The 21949-nt window shown below is 37.3% G+C and overlaps 1 protein-coding gene across 1 annotated transcript in view; it reads right to left on the reverse strand.

Moving 5' to 3' along the window:
* Nucleotides 1-21104, reverse strand: part of Tanc2 (tetratricopeptide repeat, ankyrin repeat and coiled-coil containing 2) — a 476564-nt gene extending 455460 nt beyond the window's left edge. The window contains 1 exon segment of the mRNA XM_047542811.1: nucleotides 20978-21104. The gene's annotated coding sequence lies outside the window, so the exon portion shown is untranslated.
* Between the last annotated feature and the right edge of the window lie 845 nt (nucleotides 21105-21949).

Raw genomic sequence — 21949 nt, forward strand, 5'->3', positions numbered from 1 at the left:
CCTCTTCAGAGACCAGGCCTCCATTTCACCGAGCGCTCTCCTTCACATCCCAACATCGGCCTCATTTGGTAAGTGTTTCCCCGGCTTTTGGTTAAACAACCTCAAGACCTGGGAAGTGACCGTTGAACATCCCGCACCCCCAAGGCTCTCTGAGGGTCAGGGAAACCCTCAGCCACGGTTCTTACAACTATGGCTGAATCCCTACGCTAATTGCTGGGGGAGAACTCCAGGTTGACGGATGCTTTCCTGAGAGGGCTGCCTCTTGTGAGACCTACTCTTGGTCCTGGCCCTCGTCTCTATGACTTGTCTCTCGAAAGCTAGGCACCCAGGCACCCTCCTTGACGCTCACCCTATGGTGGTGACGACCCCCTGGGTAACCCATCCTTCACTCAAAGTGATTCCCTAGGGGCTGAGGGACACTTCACCTCTATCTTCACTGGATCTTCTCTCGTAATGGACAACTGGCACTCACTCCCCACCCATAGCCTCTTGGTTGCCTGTTGCCTAACTACAGTCCCTCCATCTCACAACCAGACCGCAAACCAAAAAAGCTTGTCTGATTATGTAATCAAATGTGGCCATCATACACTTTAGATAATGACTCCAAATGTCCGCTTAATGGCACTTTAGATCCCAACATTCTTAGGCATCTTTTTAACTTCTAGAAGCACTCGGGGAAAAGGAAAGAGATTCCATACATTCTGGCTTTCTCTTTCCTGCATTTGAAACCTTCCCTCTGCAACTCCTACTCTCCCGCTCAAATCCTTCTGGCTCTTACTAAACCAGCATCTGTCCTAAGGCTGAAACCCTAACCTCAACTATCTATGGAGCAAGAACTTAACCTGCTTGTCACTGAGAGAAAAAATAACCCTACTCAGCCCAACAGCCAGTGGCATTTCTCAGTAAGGAGGATAATATAGAAGCCCCATTCCTCAAAAGTAGTGGGAGATAATGTTCCTATTTTCTGCATCCAAAACTACCTGATTATCAGCCAGGAAGAAAAAGGGTTAAAAAGTCCTAGGCAAGCAATTTCCCTTGCCTGGCCTTGCTGAAGCCTACATTGGAATGTAAACTGCAAAAGCCAGCAGCCTCAATGAGGGACCAACCTGAGACTGAAGAAAAAGTGTCCATTTTAAACTTCTCCTGGGCTGCACAGAAAAAACGGTTTTAAAGACTTTTTTTTCTCTCTCTCCCCTTCCCTCTCTTTGCCTTTCTCTCTCTTTCCCGCTTTCTCATGCTATTTACTAAAATAATTGTGGCCATTATAATTTTTTTTCCTAGGACTCTTGTTTTGCTTTTGTGTTATATGTATTTCAAGTTGTCTGTCTGTATATATATATATATATATATATATATATATATATATCCATATATCATGTACATGATACCAAAATTGGCCTATAATGAGAACTCATAAATTAAAATTTTAAAAATGTATCCAGATATCTTTAATTCACATGATTTTAAAGGGTCAATTTAAACTGAGTAAACAAAGGTAAAATGTCTTTAAAATTACTTACCTCACAAGTCTCTAGGTGTTAAACTAGAGACATAAAATGTTGATGTCTATAAAATGACTAATATCAAGTGTTTCAAGGACTTTTCTTCAACAGGAAAGAAATGACAGATACTGTTCAATAGACTTATCTGATATCTTGTTTTTTTTTACAGTAAAATAGATTTAACATGTATGGGATTATTCAAATGTGTTTGTTAGAGACATCTGATTAATTTACAAAATTAAAATGCTAACTGTTAAATAACATCAGGTACTCTTTAACTCCTTAAATTCCATGGGATAATATACTTAAACATTATTGGTATTTTTGTAGATTGCTAAATAAAAAGGGTTTAATTACTTTATATCATCACTAAAAACAAAGTTTCTAGAGTTAAATTCTAACAGGTACAATTCTATATAAAAAAGGATCCAAATGTTTCAACCGTGTTTCAATTAGAGTATTATAAATAACATAAAATATTTAATCATATTAAAATGAAGTAATTTATCTAAATTCAAAAATTCCATTAGAGTTTTTTCAGAATGTGAACAAAAAGGGTCAACAGATAAGAAAGAAAAAAATAGAAGGCTCTAGGTATAGAAATATATTTAATAGAAGGAAAATGTTTCTGGGTAAGAAAGTCTTTGTGTGATAAAATACATGAGAATCTAAGTAAATGCTAAGAAGGTCTGTATAAGTAAAGGGCAAATTTCAACAGTTTGTATGTAAGTAAGTTGGTGATATATGTATGTGGAACAATCAGTTAAAGCTATTTAACTATTTATCCCTAAGGATAAGGATACTAATGTACTGATAAAAAAAATAAGGCTTAATCCATGGGTTAAACTGAAAGGATTTCTTAAAACATTAACTTACTCTTACCATTGTGTCTACTAAGTTTTATTCTTTTTTTTTTTTTTTTTTTTTTTTTGTGGTGCTGGGGATTGAACCGCAGGCCTTATGCTTGCAAGGCAACACTACTCTACCAACTGAGCTATATCCCCAGCCCAAGTTTTATTCTTTAAAGCAACTAATTTTGAAGGAACTGGGATCTGTGCGAAACTGATAGCACAACAATATTTTCAAGTATTATCCTACATTACAGAGTTTGAATTTTCCTTTCAAAGCTAAACTTAATGTAAAAACATCTAAATGTGTTCATATCTTCCAGGTACACAAATCTTTAAAAGGAGAAAATTTTTTAAAATATATTTTTATCAAGCTGCTATTCACCAAACCAAACTTGTCTGTAATGGTAATTTTAAATTTAGAAGAATGGTGAATCTATTGGAGATTTATTTATATCACTTAATGTTCTATAACAGGACCCATTAGCAATAGGATATATGTAAAATTTTATGTTTCCTTCTAAAGTGGGATAAAAATGTAAATGTATTTCTAAAATATAATGAGAGCCTAATTTGTTTAAAGGTTAATATCATGAAACATGGAAAGCATTCTGCCACACAAAAGGAAAGTTAAAAGCGCTCTCAGCCTTTAATTCATAGCTTTAGATGTAATGTCATATTGTGTTAACTAGCATTCATACAGACTCAGGAAACTATATATGTAAACTTTACAAAAATGATATTTTAAAAGGAGGTAACAAATCAGTTTCAAAACTTGAACATTTTCCCAAGATTTATGAAGAGCCCCACCTTACTTGAGATAAGGCTCTGCCTCCCACCTTACTGCATGTTAGAGTGGCTCCAAAATAAGTCAAACTTCAACTTAAAGTTATACTCAAAAGATTGATTTTTGTTATAAAGTTACTATGACCTCAAACAGGAAATATGTGATATAATGTTTAGCTCAGCCAAATTCAAGATACCTATTACACAACTAAATATGTTTCTCCTGTTATTAACTCCATTTTTTATCTTCCTTGTACACTCTATAACTGATGCCTGATTAACATTTTGCAGAAGTTCTGTTTCAAGAACAATCTAAATTAATTTGAAATAATAATCTATCGCCTACAGGACAGATAAGATAATATAGACCTCAATTAAGTAAAAGGGGGTAAATGACTATAAAGTTATAGACACTGAATTAAAGCCCAATATTCTTACTTTATCACTGGTGAAACTGACTTGCTGGATGTTTAAGATCAAACTTGGAAGTTGATCTTAAGGGGCCAAAAAATACAATATTTGATCTTACCCTTTGAGTCAACCTGAATCCAGGGAAACAAGAGAACTTCTCTAGGTGCTTTTCAACTCTGGGCCACATGACCTCCCAATCAGGGAGATTAATGACTCCACTAGAGGATGAAAAGCCAACCCAGTGTACCTGCTGCAGAGGAGGGTCATTGAAAAAGGGAAATATCCCTGATGATTCATCAAGGAGACCCTACCTAGCAAATGGCACTAAAGGAGCTAAGAAGCTGCTTTCAAGTTCTCCATGAGTAACCCCTGTGGGAACTCAGCTGATTCTAACACAGGTAGAACAAGGTCAATTTGACCAGCTTGGTCTTGAACACCTAGCAAGACAGTTAAAACCAAAACACAGCCATTCCTAGGCATTTAAAAGAAGAAACAGTAATTAAATGTAACTTAAGATGTACACTTGTGTTAGTCACACAAATAAGTAAGACTGGAGGCTACAAAAGAGATTCTTAGGCAGGAGTGCCTGATAACTATCAAAAAACTGCCAGAGTGGTAAGGCACCACTCCTCAATTTCCATGCTCTATAAACATCACTCTTTAACCTCCACTACTTCCTTCTCTAGCCAGGCACCTACTCTTTTTTTTTTTTTTTTTTTTTTTGGCACCTACTTCTTATGCTCACAATCCCTAAGTGCTTGCATCAACTCCTCCACTATAGGACCCTGCTTACTGGTCCTATACTTTACTGGTCCTTACTGCTCTCCCCTCACTCGCCTTTTACAGTTATTCAGAATTTATGTTAACTTTCACTCCAACCAGCTGACAAAAACGTGCAGCCTTCCTCCCGTTTTGGTAGGCATTACTCTAGGCACCTCCCTTACTTCCTTAGGACTCTAAGGGGGAGCTCTAGGACACAGCATAAACTTTGCTAAACAATTTGAATAACTGAGCATTAGGTGGCTAGATCTATCGAAACCTCTACCGAGGCCATTCGCATCCTCCAGGCCCAATCTCCTCCCTTGCAGAGGTGGTCTTACAAAACAGATGGGCTCTGGACCTCCCCACAGCTGAAAAAGGTGGAACCTGTTTCTTTTTGGGGAACAACACTGTTGTTGTATCAACCAATCCAGAAAAACTGAACAAATCTTGCAAGATCTGGCCACAAAAATTTGACAAAGGGGCTTCACACTTAGCCTCTCCCTTTCTCTTCATTCCCTTGGAACCCTCTCATATCCTGCGTATTTCCCCTCCTGGGTTCATTAACAGCAATATTAACTTGGCTTTCTTAGTTCCCTGTCTCTTGAGGTGCCTCAAGAGACCATCCTGGAGAGAACCAAAATCTTACCAACCAACGAGTCAACCAGATGCTCCTTGGGGAATATGTGCGCCTGTCTGAAAATGATGGATATCTCCCAAAGTCACCACTACCTCCCAGTTTAGACCTTCACCAGCATCCTGAAGCCCACACCCCTTAGAGTGCTGATGAGGATTTGAATTAGGAGACTACGCCCCACTCCAGCTGGAAGTAGCTAGAGGAGCCATCTTGCCCACATTCCCAAGGGGTCCACTATAAAACAAAAAAGGGGGGGGGGGGATATTAGGTCCAAAGCTTCAAATAAATTTCACATCCCTGTCCTAGAAAGGTACTTACAAAGGAAGACAGAAGTTAGCAGATAGTTCTCTGTCCCCCTCACCATCTATTAACCAACATAACTAAAATAACTCTTTGTTCTTCTAAGAGCCCACTGCAAGGCTTCACACAGACAGCTCACGCAAGTCTACGCAAACAGCCCTACACAATACCCCAGAGTTAGATTTTCCCTGCCCTCTCTCACCCTTTTGAGTGATGGCTTTTGTCAGACTCTGACTGGGCAGATAAACTTTCTGTGTGTGAATCTCTCTGCCTAGTTTCTGAGTTGCTTGTCTGCATTTCACTTTCCTTTCAGTATCCTGAACCCTGAAAGCCAGGACTTCAGAGGGAGAGAGTATTAAACAGTGCTAATAGGTCAAGTAAGACAAAGACTAAGAAATGACCATTGGATTCAGCAAATTTGAAAGCAACTGATGACCATAACAAGCAGTTTCAGTGAAATGACAGAGGAAGAAGCCTGACTAGAATAGTTCAAAACAGAATAGAGAGTTGATTTTTTAGCACTCAAAATGAACGAAAGGCATACATGTAACAAAGAAATGTTTATTTATAAAAACTACATAACTCTGGGTAAGAACAATGCAAGCCTATGGCATGTTTGCCTGGGACTACTCTCATTCTCCCATCCCCAAAAGGCAGTTCAGCCTCAGTGGGGTAGGTCTTGAAAACCAGCAGCTTTGTTGCCATGGCCAAAAAGGACTTAACTTGATTTGTCACAATCTCAGTTATAGTAGCCATGTAAGTGGCGATGGAAAGGGAGGTCCAGCATCTCCACTATTATGAGGTTGTAGTCCTATCTGGAAAAGTGAAGGACTAATGGACTGAGGATTTAACAGGAAGTTCCAACTGGTAAAACATCCTCAAAGATTGATCTTTCCGTGACCCCAGGTTTTGCTTTTCAACAAAGAGGCCAAGACAGTTCAGTGAAAGAAAGGACAGTCTTTTCAACCATTCAAGTGAAATGGTGTTGGGGCAACTAGATATCCATATATGCAGGAAAAAAATTTTAGGTCATTACCTCACATCAAAAATTAACCTCAAAATGGTTCATGAGCCCAAGAATTCTGCTCCCAGGAATCTACTCACAGAAATTAAAACATTTTCCACATCAAAGCTTATACATGAATATTCATAGAAGCATTATTCATAAAATCAAATACTAGAAAGAATTCAAATGTCTATTTGGTAAATGGATAAACAAAATGTGGCACATTCATACAATGGAATAATGTTCATTCATAAAAACAAATGAAATACTAATACATGATAATAAAGATTAAGCTAAAAAACATACTAAGAAAAGAAGCCAGAAGCAAAAGACTACATAGTGTAAAACAAAACAAAACTACATCTATATGATTACATTTACATAAATGCCCAAAGACCTTTAAAAACAAAAAGCTAATCAGCACTTGCCTAGGGAGGGGCTGGAAATGGAGATTGGCTAAAGGGAATTTTCTAGGGTAAGGGAAGCATTCAAAAACTGGATTGTGGTGACGGCTACACAAGGTACACATTTACCAAAAATCAATAAACTGGCCTTTACAATGGGTGAATTCTGTGATCTGTAAATTGTACCTCAATAAGCTGTGAAAGAGAGAGGGAGGAAAAGAGTGAGGGAGAGAACTGGAGAAGGGTGAAGGAAGGTAACTGGTTTTTGTGGAGGTCTGATATAACTGAGAAAAGGATATGATGGTGATAGCTGGAAGAAGTTCAAGAGAAGGTTTCTTTTATTAAAAGAAATTGCAGTATGTTTTTAGGCTGTTGACAGTGATCTAGAAAAAAAAAGAAAGAATTACAGGAACAATGTTCTTAAGGTGAGAAAGGATGGGCTCTAAGGGAAAACTGGAGGAATAGCCTTCAATAGAGGAAAAGACAGTTAATTCATAGTAACACTGGTAAAGATGCAGGTGATAGGAAGATAGTTTCTTTTCTTGGTGAAAGTGAAAACAAGGTCACCAGCTGAGAGGGAGGATGGAAAAGGAAACACTAAAACTTTGAGTGCAAGGGAAAGATATCATCTAAGCAAATGGGAGGGGTGAAAGAATCAGAGTAATATAGTGGGTCAACCAGGCAGTACACTAAACAATAAATTTAAACTTGCTGGGTAACAGGCAAGAATTTGAAGTTACCATAGTTGCTTTGTCCAATCATGTTCTCCCACAAGAATGCTGGTATAAAAACTAAGCAGGTACTAACCAATGTTATTTTGCCAAACAGAAGCAACCGAGGAGAGAGGTCAAAGGGGTTGACAGTAGATTCAGGAGAGTAACTGTAGATTCAGGAGAGCAAGACAGAATATGGGAACTCAGATAGTAAAAAAGGAAGAAAGGATATGAAGGTACTATGGAACAGAAGAGGTGGTAAATGAAAAGTCCCAAGAATTAAGTTGTTGAGTACTAGCAGTGAACCTGAAAAATACAAAGTGATAGTTGGAGAGTAAAATATCAGACCACATTGGTATTACAGAAAGTTGTGGTTATTCATAATAAAAAGTTCTAAGGGAGTGGCTCTCAATCCTTACTGCACATTTGAGTCACCTTGAAAATTTGTTAAAAATAACATCCTGGGCTACATCTCAGAGGAACCAAATCAGAATCTATAGAAATGGGTTCTAGGCACCTATGGTTTTTCAAGCCCCTCAGATACCAGATTACCAAGGGTTTAAAAACATACACCTATGATATCCACAGAAATAAATGGCTAAGAGAGAAGACAGGATTGCTGGAAGAGAGGAAGTCAAGAAGCCAGAGTTATCAGAAGGATCATATATATGGATACTGAAGTCACCAATAATTACAACTGGAGTAAAAGGAAAGTGACAATGAGCTCAGAAGTAGTCTAGACACAGCAAAAAGAAGCAAAGAACATCTCTGTTCTCAGTAGGAGGAGCCACCACTAAAGAATTCTTCAAGGAATGAAGTGCTCTTTGGACGAGAGCTAGGTTTCAGTTAGAGCAAGAAAATAAAGGTAATGTTTAGAGAAGAGGTTAAAAAATAAAGGGAGTTTTGCAGGTGACTGACAGTGAACCCCAGAAGGCACAGAGAAAGGGTTTAAAGGTCTGCTGGGGTGAAAATCAGGGTCAGACAAGAAGAGATGAAGGAAAGAGAAGGTTCCTCCGACCTCACTAGTGAGAATAAGGCTAGGGAATCTCAGAAAGCAAGTCATCATATTTTTTATTACTACAGAAAAACCAAAGGAGGAAAAAAAAAGTTCTGTGAAGTTAGAAAAAGATCACCTGAACTCAGTCACGTTCTAAAAGATAAAAAAAAAATAATAATAATTTCAAATAAAAATGTCACAGAAAAGTATCAAGGTCAATCTCACAAAAGTTGCTATTACAGGAAAAAAGAGAATAAGGAGAGTAACACCCCTACAGATGTTAAATGCATGCCATATCAAAATTATAACAATTATTTCAAAAAGAACTAAAATGTCTTTAAAAAATAACACAAGATATGAAACAACAGAAAAGAAGAATTATAAAAACTCAAATAAGATTACTTAACTCAGGAAAGAATTAACAAAAAAAGTCATTTAGCAACTTAAAAGTGAATAGAAACAGGTAATCTCTTAAGAAAACTAGATGAAGAAGAAAAAAAATTTAAAACTCAAAAATATAAAACAGATTTGAAAGATAAGTTACACATACTGAAAACAGACAATAGACTGAACATGTAGATAACAGGAGTCCCTGGAGAAGAAAATTAAAGCAAGGAATAGAACAAAAAGTAAAGCAAAGTGTTTTTTTTTTTTTTCCCTAATACAAAAAATTTTTTGAAACTACACTTTGAAAAACCACAATGTGTACCTGAGAATATTAACTCAGAATGACCAAGAGGACATATTTCAGCAAAACTACTAAACTTTACAAAATAAGGAAAAAAAAGAAACAACTGATATGCCAAATGAAGAAACACAGACTTCTACAGGCAGGAATAAAAGTTCAGGAAATGAGAGATGAACTAATAATTCAGTTTCTCAAGACGTAAGAGAGATAAAGTACACAACAAGATTACATTGATAATCTTGAGGCACAGAAGGATGGTATGTGTAGAAGATAAGAGAAAGAGCCAGATAAAGAAAGGAGAATCAAACTAGCATCAGACTTACCCACTGCACAAGATGCCTGAAGTTGTATAACATGCATATGCTATAGGGAAAAAAAGGATTATGATCCATGAACATGAAATCCAGTCAGGACATTATTCACTGATAAAGATAAAAGGAAGACATTTCAATAAGAATTCAGAAATTGTGCTATATATGCTATCCTTGAAGAAATTATTTGGAAATTTTATCAAACTTTTTTGTCTTTCAATAAATCACAAGACTCATTTTCCAATATTGCTTCACTACTTCCAGTTTGCAGTAGGCAGAACAGATACAGTCAAATCCCAAAACAGTATTATATGACTCATCCTGGAAAGGGAACAGAAATGGCTTCATAATGCTCATATTGTAAAGAACACATAATTTTGCTAAGAAGCACGACAAGAAAGACCTCAAAAGATTCAGTTCAACATTTCCAAGGCAAATGAGAACTTCTACAGAGTCAACAAGGTGTACATTAGGCCCAAAGCAATCAAATACAATATCTTAAAAGGTGCTAGCCCTAAACTGAATGTTGCCTATATCATCCATCACATCTCCAGAAATATGGTAACATCCATACTGTTCATAGTACCAGGTTTTGGCAACCAAAGGCCAGTAGTGAGGTCAAGAAAATGCAAATGACCCACAAAGTCCCCCTAAAGATTCAAAACAAAGACTTTTATCTATCAACTTTGAAAATCACAGAACCATGCAAACTTAGACTGCTGTTCACATGGGTGGGCATCTCCTAATGATATTTTGAACAAATACCAATACAAAATCCCTCAACTATTCCCAAGAGAGAGATAATAATAATTTTTGTCTTACAATTTGGTCAATAAAATGTTAATATTCTAATGCCCTTGTCTTCTTGGAATAAACCTACTTGATCATAAGCTTGTCTTTTAAATATACTGCTGGATTTATTTTGCTAATATTTTATTTAGAATGTTCACTTCTCTGGTCATAAGACTGAAATTTAAAAAAATCAACATCTGTCATCTGAGTAAGAACAGAATAAATTATAATGCAGTATGCTTCGAAATACTCAGTATTAAAATACTTTTAAAAGTATTAAAATACTTTTAATTTAATTAAAATTAATTAAAAGTCATGATATTCTTTTAAATGAATAATCCAAGTTACTAAGCAATGTAAATAATATGACTCCCTATTTAACAAAACTGTGTGTACATATGCTTATATGTTCTTGAGCAAAGAGAAAAATATTGAAAAATACTCATTAAAGTGTTGGTTAATGTTGGTTAATGTTGGTTAATGTTGACTACCTCAAGGAACACAATTGGGAAAGTAGAGACCCAAGAAGAGAAGAAAATATCAATGTCTTCTTTATTCACCCCTAGTCCTGTTTGTTTTAGTAGTTGCAAGAAGATATATTACTTTCATGATTACAAAAAAAATGAATAGGGAAAAGGAATACCAGTTGCCCAATATAGGCAATGACAATTAACATTTGTTGACAAATAACTACAAATAGGATAAAGAGAAAAATTATCTTTTTAAAGAAAAAGAATCATTATGAAGCTCATTATTTAAAAATACAAAATATTCCAATCTAGAACCAAAGTGCATATAAGTGGTCTTTTCCAAGTGCATCAATCAAGATGTCTTTAAGATGAACTACTTTTTATTGCACAACTAGCAGAAGTTTATCAGCTCATGGAGATTATGACTAGCAGTAAACTAAAAGAAAATGAGTCAAGTCTGCATGAAGAAAAAATATTCAATAAATTATTATACTAATGACAGATTAGCAGTAATTAGCAAGGTTACAGAAATAAGTGAAACTTAGCAAAAGATGAAATTTGAATAGTTTACTATAGAAGAGAAACAATTTTCTTTCAGGCTATTATTTTACACTACTAAATAGACAAGTTATTTTTTTCATAGGTAGGGACAACAAAAACAATCCTCTAAGCAGCCCACCTTGACTGATTATCACAAATAATCTTTCTAAAAGAAAAATTACTTAAGTGTCAACCTGGAGCACTAATTGAGAGTGAGGAAGGGCAAAGTTTTGATTATTCACAAAAATGAGAGACGTTTACAAAGTTGAAAACATTTACACAAACAGACCAAACTAAAAAAGAAAAATGTTAATGGACTCGTTTCAAGAAATATTGTGGTTTTGATATTTTACAGAAGGGATTAAAAATTAATTTTTTTGTCAAGTTTGTGGAGTTTAAATGGAAAGTTTCCAAAAATAAATGCATAACAGGTCAGGCATGGGGGTGAACACCTGTAATCCCAAACTACTCAAGAGGCTGAGGCAGGAAGATTACAAGTTCAACACTAGCCTTGGCAAGTTCAAGGCCAGCCTGGACGATTTCAGAGAACCTTTTTAAAAGGGCTGGGAATGGGGGAGGGAGAGTAAAGTGCCCCAGGCTCTATTCCAAAAATAAATAAATAATACCAAGGGCTGGGGATGCAGCTCTGCAGTAAAGCACCCTTGAGTTCAATCCCTAGTAACTGGGTGGGGGGGGGGGGGGGGGGGGGGGGTGGGAATAAAAAAGAAAACACAAAACAGGAGTGTTGCCTAACAGTGTCTGAATTTAAAGTTATGATTATTAAAGACTTTCTAAGCTCTTCTCATATCAATCTTTCATAAGAGAAAATCTGAGGATACAATAAATCAGTAGTCAAACTACCATGGGTTTTTTAAATGCCCTGCATGCTAGCTAAAAAGAAGAAAGCAACAAAGAAAGCTGGACTGACAATGCTAGTAAAAAACCGTGAGGAGCTGAGTGAAGCACACATCAAAAAAAGAGAAATCCAGAACACATCCAAAGTCTAATAAAAATCATCATTTATTAAGTACTAGACATTGTCCTTTAAAGACTTTCACTGAAATTATTTCATCATCATGAAAACTTGCAAGATGTTTCTGACCCTTCATAAAACTAATAAGCGACAGAAGTAATCCAAACCCAATTTTATGATTCAAAACTCATATATTCATGTTCTTTCTACTATACAATTGGTCTCCTCTTTGTAGAAACTCAAAGCTTCTTACAATTGAACACAGTATTGCCATTCTATAACATAGGAATATCTGAATAACAACTTCCAAAGGAAATTTTTCTCCTTAAAAACCCTAAAAAGAAAGAGCTAAAGCAGACTACAGTGTATGTGGTAGATTGGTTATGTGTATATGCACTTTAGTAAGTCTTGATTCCAAGGGTCTACAAAATCTAATTACCTTTTTTCACCCTAATTCATAATCTCAGGAAGCCCAACAGGATTCTGTGTCATTTAAACAGAAATAGACTTCTATAATACAACAAATCTCTCTCAAGCATCCATAGCTGACTAGCTTTGCCTTATCAAATTTCAGCAACTAGACCTAGAAATTGTGTGCCATTCCCCCTTCCCCAATATAAAATTAGGACCAAAGGGCTAAAAAGAGACTGCCTTCATTTAGGCAGAGGGCATTTAGTGAGATCTGAAGCAGATTTTTCAAACTTAAATGACTAAATCACAATATCTACACACCCACTCTCATTCCCAAGTTTCATAAATGTAATCTACTTAAAAAACTGGATCTATAGGCGGGGAAAGGGGGATTCCATGGCCATACTTCTTTGTGTTATCAATCTTCGTGATCAGATATGTCATCATACGATAATGCTAGATGGCATTTAAGAAAGCATATATAAGCATGGCTATCTGGTCCAAGGATCCATGTGAAATAACTAGTTTTCCATTATTACTGTATATATGTACTATTCCTTGTGAATTTTGTCTTAATACTTGCTGATGTTTATAAAAATGAACATACAAATCACTACCTTCTATCTCAAAATGTCTTTGCCAAAGAAAAGAGTAAAACTTATCAACATTGGCTAGTAAAACTTTAGAAAAGTGGAAAATATTAATACGATACTACATATTCTTTAAAACTATATTTTTCCCCAAAGTAGAAGAAATACCTAGAACAGGAAATTCTGAATTACAATTTTAGTTTTTATTTAAGGAAGAATATGAAATTTCTTCCCTCAAGTCAAAGACAACAGTAGTAAAATTTGTACATAATAGGTGATCAATAAATAAGTGAGTGAATATGTTAATATACTCCATAAAAAATCCCCCAATTTTCCAAACTAAGTATTCCAACAACTCATACCTCACACATGGTATCCACATAACAAACTAATATACAAAACCCAAGTTTTTAAAAATATAACAACAATCTTTTATGAAAAATACATGATAAACTGAAATTTGAGTAAAGAAAAAAATTTTTTATAATTTATTTGATTCATTGTAAACAAATGGGGTACAACTGTTGTTTCTCTGGTTGTACATGAAGTAGAGTCGCACCATTTGTGTAACCATACATGTACACAGGGTAATGATGTTATTTTTCCTTCTGTTATTTTTCCTTCCCCCGACCCCTTCCACTTCTCTTTTTCCTCTATAGAATCCATCCTTCCTCCATTCTTGCCTCCCTCCCATCCCCCATTATGTATCATCATTCGCTTATCAGAGAGATCATTCGGCCTTTGGTTTTTTGGGACTGGTTTATCTCACTGAGCATGATATTCTCCGACTGCATCCATTTACCTGCAAATTCCACAATTTTATTCTTCTTTTTGGCTGTGTATATATACCACAGTTTCTTTATCCATTCATTAATTGAAGGGCATCTAGGTTGGTTTCACAATCTAGCTACTATGAATTGAGCAGCTATGAACATTAATGTGGCTGCATCACTGTAGTATGCTGACTTTAAGTCCTTTGGGTATAGGCCAAGGAGTGGGATAGCTGGGTCAAATGGTAGTTCCATTCCAAGTTTTCTAAGGAATCTCCACACTGCTTTCCAGAGTGGCTGCACTAATTTACAACCCTACCCGCAACGTATGAGAAGAAAAATGTTTTTCACATGCTATGCTCCAAACTTCTCTTATTTGGGATACTTCTTTGAAAAAGGAATAGAATCTAATAACACATTTTGTCAGAAACTTCTTCAGAGTTAGACATAGTAAGAGTATCATAAGAGGGTTCATAAGGGTCTGTCAGATAAATCCATACTAAGGCAAAGTGACCTATTTTCTCTCAATAAATAGATTGCATTATTCCCTGCAAAAGCCTCCAATGGACAAGTGTAGCTCCAGCTCACGATATTCAATAAGCACTTAATTAGCACAGACTGTGTAATAGACCAAGAATGAGCAACTTTTTCTGTAAGGAGTCAAATAGTAAATATTTAGGCTTTGCAGGCCATATGGTCTCTATGGCAACTACTCAAGTGTGCTGTTGTACCCAAAAACAACCACAGTCAATATATAAATAAATGAGCATGGATAGGTTCCAATAAAACTGTCTTTATGAACACAGAAACTTGAATTTCCTATAATGTTCCATGACACAAAGTATTCTTCTTTTGATTTTTTTTCATTTAAAAATATAAAATTAGTCTTAACTTGCAGGCCTTACCAAAACAGACAATGGGCTGAAAGTGGCCCATGGTTTGCCAACCCCTGTAATACACAAAGAAAATAATTTGCCTAAAGTGCACACAGAGAACATTTTAATCTTCTTCTTACCCCAGAAAACATAAAAAGAACAAAAAGTGATTTATCTTTAGGGTCAGTGCTAATTAAAGGTCTAGGAGTTACTCTGAATAATATTTTAGATGGTATATGCATACACCTATATAAAGATAAATGCAGGTATGCATATTTCTCTTAGTCCATCTCCTAATGCTTAGAATTTCTCCAATTCAATGAGAGATGAGGTCTCAAAGGCATAACTGAGATAACTGTCAATAATCTTTACTCAATTAAATAATGAGTACCTACTATACTAACTATGCTAACATTGAAAATAAAAGATGAAAAGTCACAGTGCCTGCCTAAAAGGAGTTCACGGTGTTGAGATAGTCATGTAATTAATTAAAATGTTTTGATAATTTACTATAATATGAATATTTACCAAACACAGAGGGAAAACAGAGAATAGCATATCCAAGCCCAATCAGGGAGTAAGCAAAACCTTTTTCACTAAAAAGTTAACTATATGGTCCAACGCATAATGGTTGAGAAAGAATGACCAGAGAACAAAGGAGAGGAGAGGAATGGTTCATGAAAAGAGGACTTCATATAGAAAATTATGAAAATGTAAGAGAACATTATATTTTGAAGGAAGCACAAGTAATTCAGAATTACTGAGGAAGAGCTTTGCAGAATAAAATGACAGGTAATGAGTCTAAAGAGGAAGCAGGGAAATGATCATGAAGGACTTTACATAGTTTGCTGAAAGAAACTTTTTTGAAGAAAAGAGTAACATTATCAGCTGACCATTTAAAAAGTTCACTCTGGCAACAATGCAGAGATACACAAGAAAGGTACATGAATTTGGTATAAATGGTAAAGATGTCTACTAAGCAAATGGATTTTTAAAAACTCACCAAGATATTGACCATATCACAGCTGCTTACTTTAGATTACTGACAGCAGACTATCTCAAGTTTTGGTAAAAAAGGCATTTGAGGGGTGGTATGTACCATGCACTAAATAAAGGCAGAAACTGATTTTATGGGGGAGAAGAGAATAAAGAAAAGCCATGATTATGACTAACACCAACTTAATTATTTTGCCTCTTAAATTTAGCCACATTTACTTTCAACTATTCAAGAACAAACAGATGCTAAATAAAACAAGATGTATTTTGTAATTTGTGGCCCCTAAAAAAGCAATTTATCTGACACCTGTAACATCTGCAAACACAGCTTTCACAAGATTTATGAAGATTTTTAAAAATAAACTGACTTGAACCAGGGATATAGTTCAGTGCAAAGCACTTGCCTGGCATGTATTAGGCCTTGGTTAACTTAAATCCCCAGTACCACAAAAAAATAAAATAAACTGATCTAATAAAATAAATTTGTTTCCAGAAATAATTATAATTACTTTGAGTTTCCTATAATAAGAAAGTTCCCTACCAGAAATTTTTCACTTACTGCATCCTCAACTTGCTTTAGTCTTCTAAAACTCAAGACAAAAATTTCTTGTTCTCCATTTAACATAACCTTGAATCTTAAGTATTCAAAGTGAAATATTCTCTAAAGAAAAGAAAGAATAATGAGTGAGAAAGTATAGCTCTATGTTCTTAAGCTTTTAACATTCGTTATCATGACTTTTTAAGGAGATTCATTAGGGACATATAGTATTCATCACTACATATACATCTCCTCACTCATCTTTTTAAAAAATATCTTAAACAATTTTCATCTAATAAGTTACCACCAAAGATGATATTCAAGTAAATCAAGTAATAGTTTTCATGGTGTTACAATGAAGTCTAATCTAGTTCATGCAGTACATATATGTAATATCCTCCCTCCAAATAATAAAAGTGTGATGATTACAAACACATAAAACAAATATAATATTGATTATCAATTCATTCAGAGGAAGGAGAAATGTTTAAGTACATACATTAGCTTCCAATAGATGTTCCCTTGATCAGACTAGCACTAGAAAAGTAAAAAGTAATGCACAAAAGCTTGTTACAGCTCCTTGAAATAAAATCTGGATATTGTCAATAACTAACATTGTGTGATTCTAGGTAAATGTAATCCAATGTAATTCAACTAGTATGCCCAATCAGTAACTGATTTAATTTTAACTTTATTGCAAGAGGAATATGACAAGGAAAGAATTTTGATGCATTTCTTTTATGTACACTTATTCTATCATATATCCAATAAGTATCAACTGCCTTAATATTCCCCTCTTGGAACTACCTAATGAGTACATTCCTTTCTAGGGTCTACTTGTCTTTCTTTAAAATAATCCATACAGATTCATTTACAGAATACTAAAAGACCAAAGGCACTTATGGAGAAGACAGGGGAAAGGAAAACGGGCATGGAGAGTCGAGAATCAATGATGGGTTTACTCTGTGGTAAAATTATATCTGTTTAAAGATTTGAAAAATAGATGGAAATTATAAAAAGAAGAATCAATGATGGGAGAGAAAAAAGTATGTTTAACAATGTTGGTAAATTTGTATGATAAATTTGGAAAAACAAATTAGGTTTTACAAGTGAAACATTCTGAATCAGTACAAATACATAGTATGGGCTAAGTATACATTCAATTTATTAAATATACTCAAGTATATAAACATATATCTTGAATAAATTTTAGTCACAAAGATTATAGTGAATTCTCATAATGTCAACATGTAGAAAAACTTAGTGTTTGGTTACATGAGATCTATGATTCGCAGCATAAAGAGGTTTCTGTAGAATAAAATGGCAGGAACAGTTCATCTAAAAGAAGAAAGTAATTATCATAATTGTGAGAGGTAATGTTTCATTTCTTAAAATGAGTGAAGGTATGAGTGTTGGCTGCATTGCTATTCTTTATAGCTTACTCATCTTTTTTAATATTTTTTATTTGTAGATGGACACAATACCTTTATATTATTTATTTATATTATGTGGTGCTGAGGATTGAATCCAGTGCCTCACATGAGCTAGGCAAGTGCTCTACCACTGAGCCACAATCCCAGTCCTACTTACTCATCTTTATAAATATCATTTCTTATGGAGTCAATCTCTAAAAAACAGTGTTTAAGTGTTAAAAAATCTGAGCAAACATGCATTCATATAGGAGTTAAATATATACAAGCATCCAATCCATTTTTGCTAGCTATTTTTAAATAAAGGTAATAAAAATGTGAGAAGACAGGAGAAATAATAATTTCTCCTTAATTTTCCTAAAGAAAGTTAGCAGTAAATGTTTACTGGTGCTTTTAAAGAAATGGTATGTTTCATATCAAACTACTGAAAGTAACTTTTTATGCTAAAGTTCCCTCCAAAACCAATCACCATCACAAATATTTCCTCAACCACATAAAAAGTACTGACACTCCTCCATTCATTATCCCACAAATAAATTTAAAACAAATTCCTAAAGAGGAATGTTCATACCATAAATAATGGTATTTTTGTATATATGTAGGCTTAACATTTATGTGAATTCTACTAGGTTTATCTATATCTTTAGTATTTATTCTATGGTGTGCTCATGCATTTTAATTATGCCTTGTCAGTACTAATTTGAGTGAAAGAACAATATAGAGTAATGGTGAAGAACACAGTCTGGAGCCAGAGTTCCTAAATTGAAACCCAACTAGGGACTGGAGATAGGGCTCAGTGGTACAGTGTTTGCCTAGCATGTGTGAGGCACTGGGTTCAATCCTTAGCACCACATAAAATAAATAAATAAAATTAAGGTATTGTGTCTATCTACGACTAAAAAGAAAAGAAAAAGAAAAACCCAGCTCTTCCACTTCTTGACTATATAATTTTGGACAAGTTATTTAACTTACGTTTCAATTTCTCATCTATAAGAAAAAAACAGAGGGTACCTCATAAATGATGAAACTGATTAAAACAATGTACAAAAGGACAAGCACAGAGTAGGTGCTGAAAAGTATGAGCTATTACTCCTGGTAGCAACACCCTGTCAAATTCTTAGCAATCTGAGTTACTGACTAAATCAGATACTCTTAAAAATAGACATTAAATCTGAGAACTGATTAACAATATGTTTAAAGCCTTGCAATTCATAAGAGAATAGGTAATTAATAACCAACAAAACCACTCTATAAATAAAGAACAATCTGAGAGGATTGGTTCCCAAATGTGCAACTATCCATTTCTTCCCTTACACAAGGGGGCAGTGATAACAAGAAAAGAATGGGATTCTGCAACACCTCTTCCTACAGACAGTAGGGGTGGCAGTACATATGGCTTTCAGTCAGAACAAAACAGGAAGACCCAACAGAACTGCTCTTTATTCTCCTCTGGCCCTCTCTTCTCTTCTTTAGCCTCAACAGAGCCTCAAGGTAAGGGACATATCTACAGAAAAGACTAAAACCCAAAATTAATCAGCAGGGAAAATCCAATTTTGTATTTGAAGCAAATGATCCTTCAATGGCTGAATTTGGAACCAGAAGGAAGCCAATCAGTATGAATTTTCAGATTATCTGGCAAATTACTATAATAAGAAAAACATTCAGACAAGAAATTCAATTTCTCTATCAGAATTATAATACACCAACATCTCATCAATAATTAGTATCCTAATGAACATTTCCTGATGTATCTGCTTTTGTTTCACAGTATACACTCATTGTATGTATACATGTTACATTTAATAGCTCATCTAGCTGTCTTTTGTTACTTGTGAAATTCCAGCTATGTTCTAACAACCGTCTCATGACACAGATGTTCTTAAAAGGAAGTCACAATGTTTTGCAGCATGTGGGTAATTTCATATATATATGTATATGTTCTATATGTGTGGAAGGGTGGGGGAACAGGAAGGAAGAGAGAGGGAAAGAGAAAGGGAATATTTAATGTGTTATTTTTGTGCTTGCATTCCTAAGACAATCTACCTGGAAAATACTGCAAGAAGCACTCCACTGACAGTGTCCATGTTGTTACTTTTTATGCCAATTTACAGTATTCAAGTCTCTTATTTCACCATCCCAACACCAAGAACATACCAAATATTTCACTACTGCCATTCTCTGTAATTAACCATTGCAATAGCTTTTGGCTCCAACCCCTCAAATGCCTGAAAATTTATCCCTTTTGTTCAACCATATTGTTTTGTTTTCCTCGTTCCAGTTATCTTCACCTGGGTAAAAATCTAGGCAAGGGCACATATGAAAAATATTTCCCTTTGCCTAATCATCTTGAACTCAAAATTATGGTCAAGATGTTTGGTTTGTTTTTGTGGGGTTTTTTCCCCCCTTTTCTTTTCCTGGAAAGGAGCATAGGAGAGAGTAAAAGACACCCCAAACACCAAATCGTCCTAATGTTAATTATCATTGTTTATGTTTTGTGAAAACCATTTTAAACATCCCACACCTGGAACAGAAGACAGGATACAATTGTATCAGTGCTTTGCTCCCTGACAGCAAAACCTGCAATTATTTTAGCCCTATTTTTTCCTTCCCATCACACAATCAGACACAATTTGCTTTCTGCTTTCACGTGGGCACGTCTCCCTATTTTAAAAACAAAAAACAAACAAACAAACAAAAAACTCTCATAGCTCCTCTGGGTTTCCTATGGTACAATATCTAGCAGTGAATCCTATTAATCTTTTATTATACTACACCTCCTTTCCCAAAGGAATTACTAATATCACTTCGGTCATGAATTTCAACGCCACACAGGCCAGCCCATCCTGTGCCTTACCTGACACATTTCACAACTACTTTTATGCTGCATTCTGGGGGCACATTTTGCAACTCGTTCCGCACGACGTTCCCTGCCACGTTTAGCAATCTGCCTCGCATCTATCTTATCTTGGTCCCCGTCATCCGAAGACTGTCAGGTACCAAATTCCAGGACACCTTCGGTGACAGCAAAGTGGCCCACCCCGGACCCATCTGAAGCCCCCCTCAGTGCCACACTGGCAAGATCCTTCCCCACCTTAGACACCGAGGCACTTGGCTGCCCATTTCTCTGCCTCCCCTCCGGCCCCCGCCCCACTCCCTGGAGCTGGGGCGTCGAAGACGAACGCCCCTGTCACTGAAGCGACCTGTGCTTTCCCGGTTCCCCGACCCCTTACCTGCCGCTCTGAGGGGCTCGCTGCACCTCTGGGTCAAGTCCCAGACCCGGAGGTCTCCGGCGAGGTCCGCGCCGCCCTCGATTCCCCGGAGCACCTCGCTGCCCTCCGACGCCCCGCCGAGGGTCTGCGCCCGGGAACGGCGCGGCGCGGCCTCGCGGCCGGCGAGCGCAGCCCGCGGCGATCCTCCTGTCAGCCACGGCGCGGGGCCAGGCTCTCGCCCCTCAGCTCCGCGGCGGCGGCGGCGGCGGGCGCCTTGCTCCGCCTCGCGCGCGGCACAGCCCGGAGGTGAACGCGAGGGGGATGGGAACGGGGGCGGGGCCGCCCGGAGGAGGCGCGGAGGGCGGCAGTGGCGGGAGGGCAGCGCCGGCGGCCCCGGGCCCTGCGCTCCGTGCGCTCTCAGCTTGCCCCGCTGGGCGAGCGGCTCGCGGGAGGCGGCTGTGCCAGCGGGCCCCACCGAAGCAGCGCGCCTAGCAACCCGCTCCGGGCCGGCCGCTCTCTAGCGCCGCCGCCGCGCCGGGGGCGTCGCACCCTCGGAGGCCGCCCGCAGCCCCGCCCCCTCCGGGCCGGGGTGGGGAGGAGCGCGAGCGCGGAGGGAGAGCGCGTGCGTGGGGGCGCGTGCGTGGTGGAGCGCGCGCGCCCCCGCCCCCTGCCCCTTCACAGTTTGAGGGTGGGGAGAGACTGGGAGAGGGAGTGGAGAAGAAACCCCCTTCTGAGCGGAGAGATGAACTCTTGGCGCTCTAGGATGCCTAGGCATTTCTCGCTTCCTCAGGGGGCTTTGACTGGTGGGGTCGGTGGCTTTTGGTGGGGGAGAGGAAACTCGATAGCTGACAAGGCCCTGCATAGTTAGGCCCCGCCCCCAGGGATGATGTCACTCTCGAGGTGGCCGCCGCTGTCACGTGCGCCTACTTCAGGGCCTGACCTGCTGCTTTCATGGCCAGAACGTTCTTCTAGACTTCCCCGGCTTCAGACACA

This window comes from Sciurus carolinensis, chromosome 3 (assembly GCF_902686445.1).
Source record: "Sciurus carolinensis chromosome 3, mSciCar1.2, whole genome shotgun sequence".
Taxonomy (NCBI): domain Eukaryota; kingdom Metazoa; phylum Chordata; class Mammalia; order Rodentia; family Sciuridae; genus Sciurus; species Sciurus carolinensis.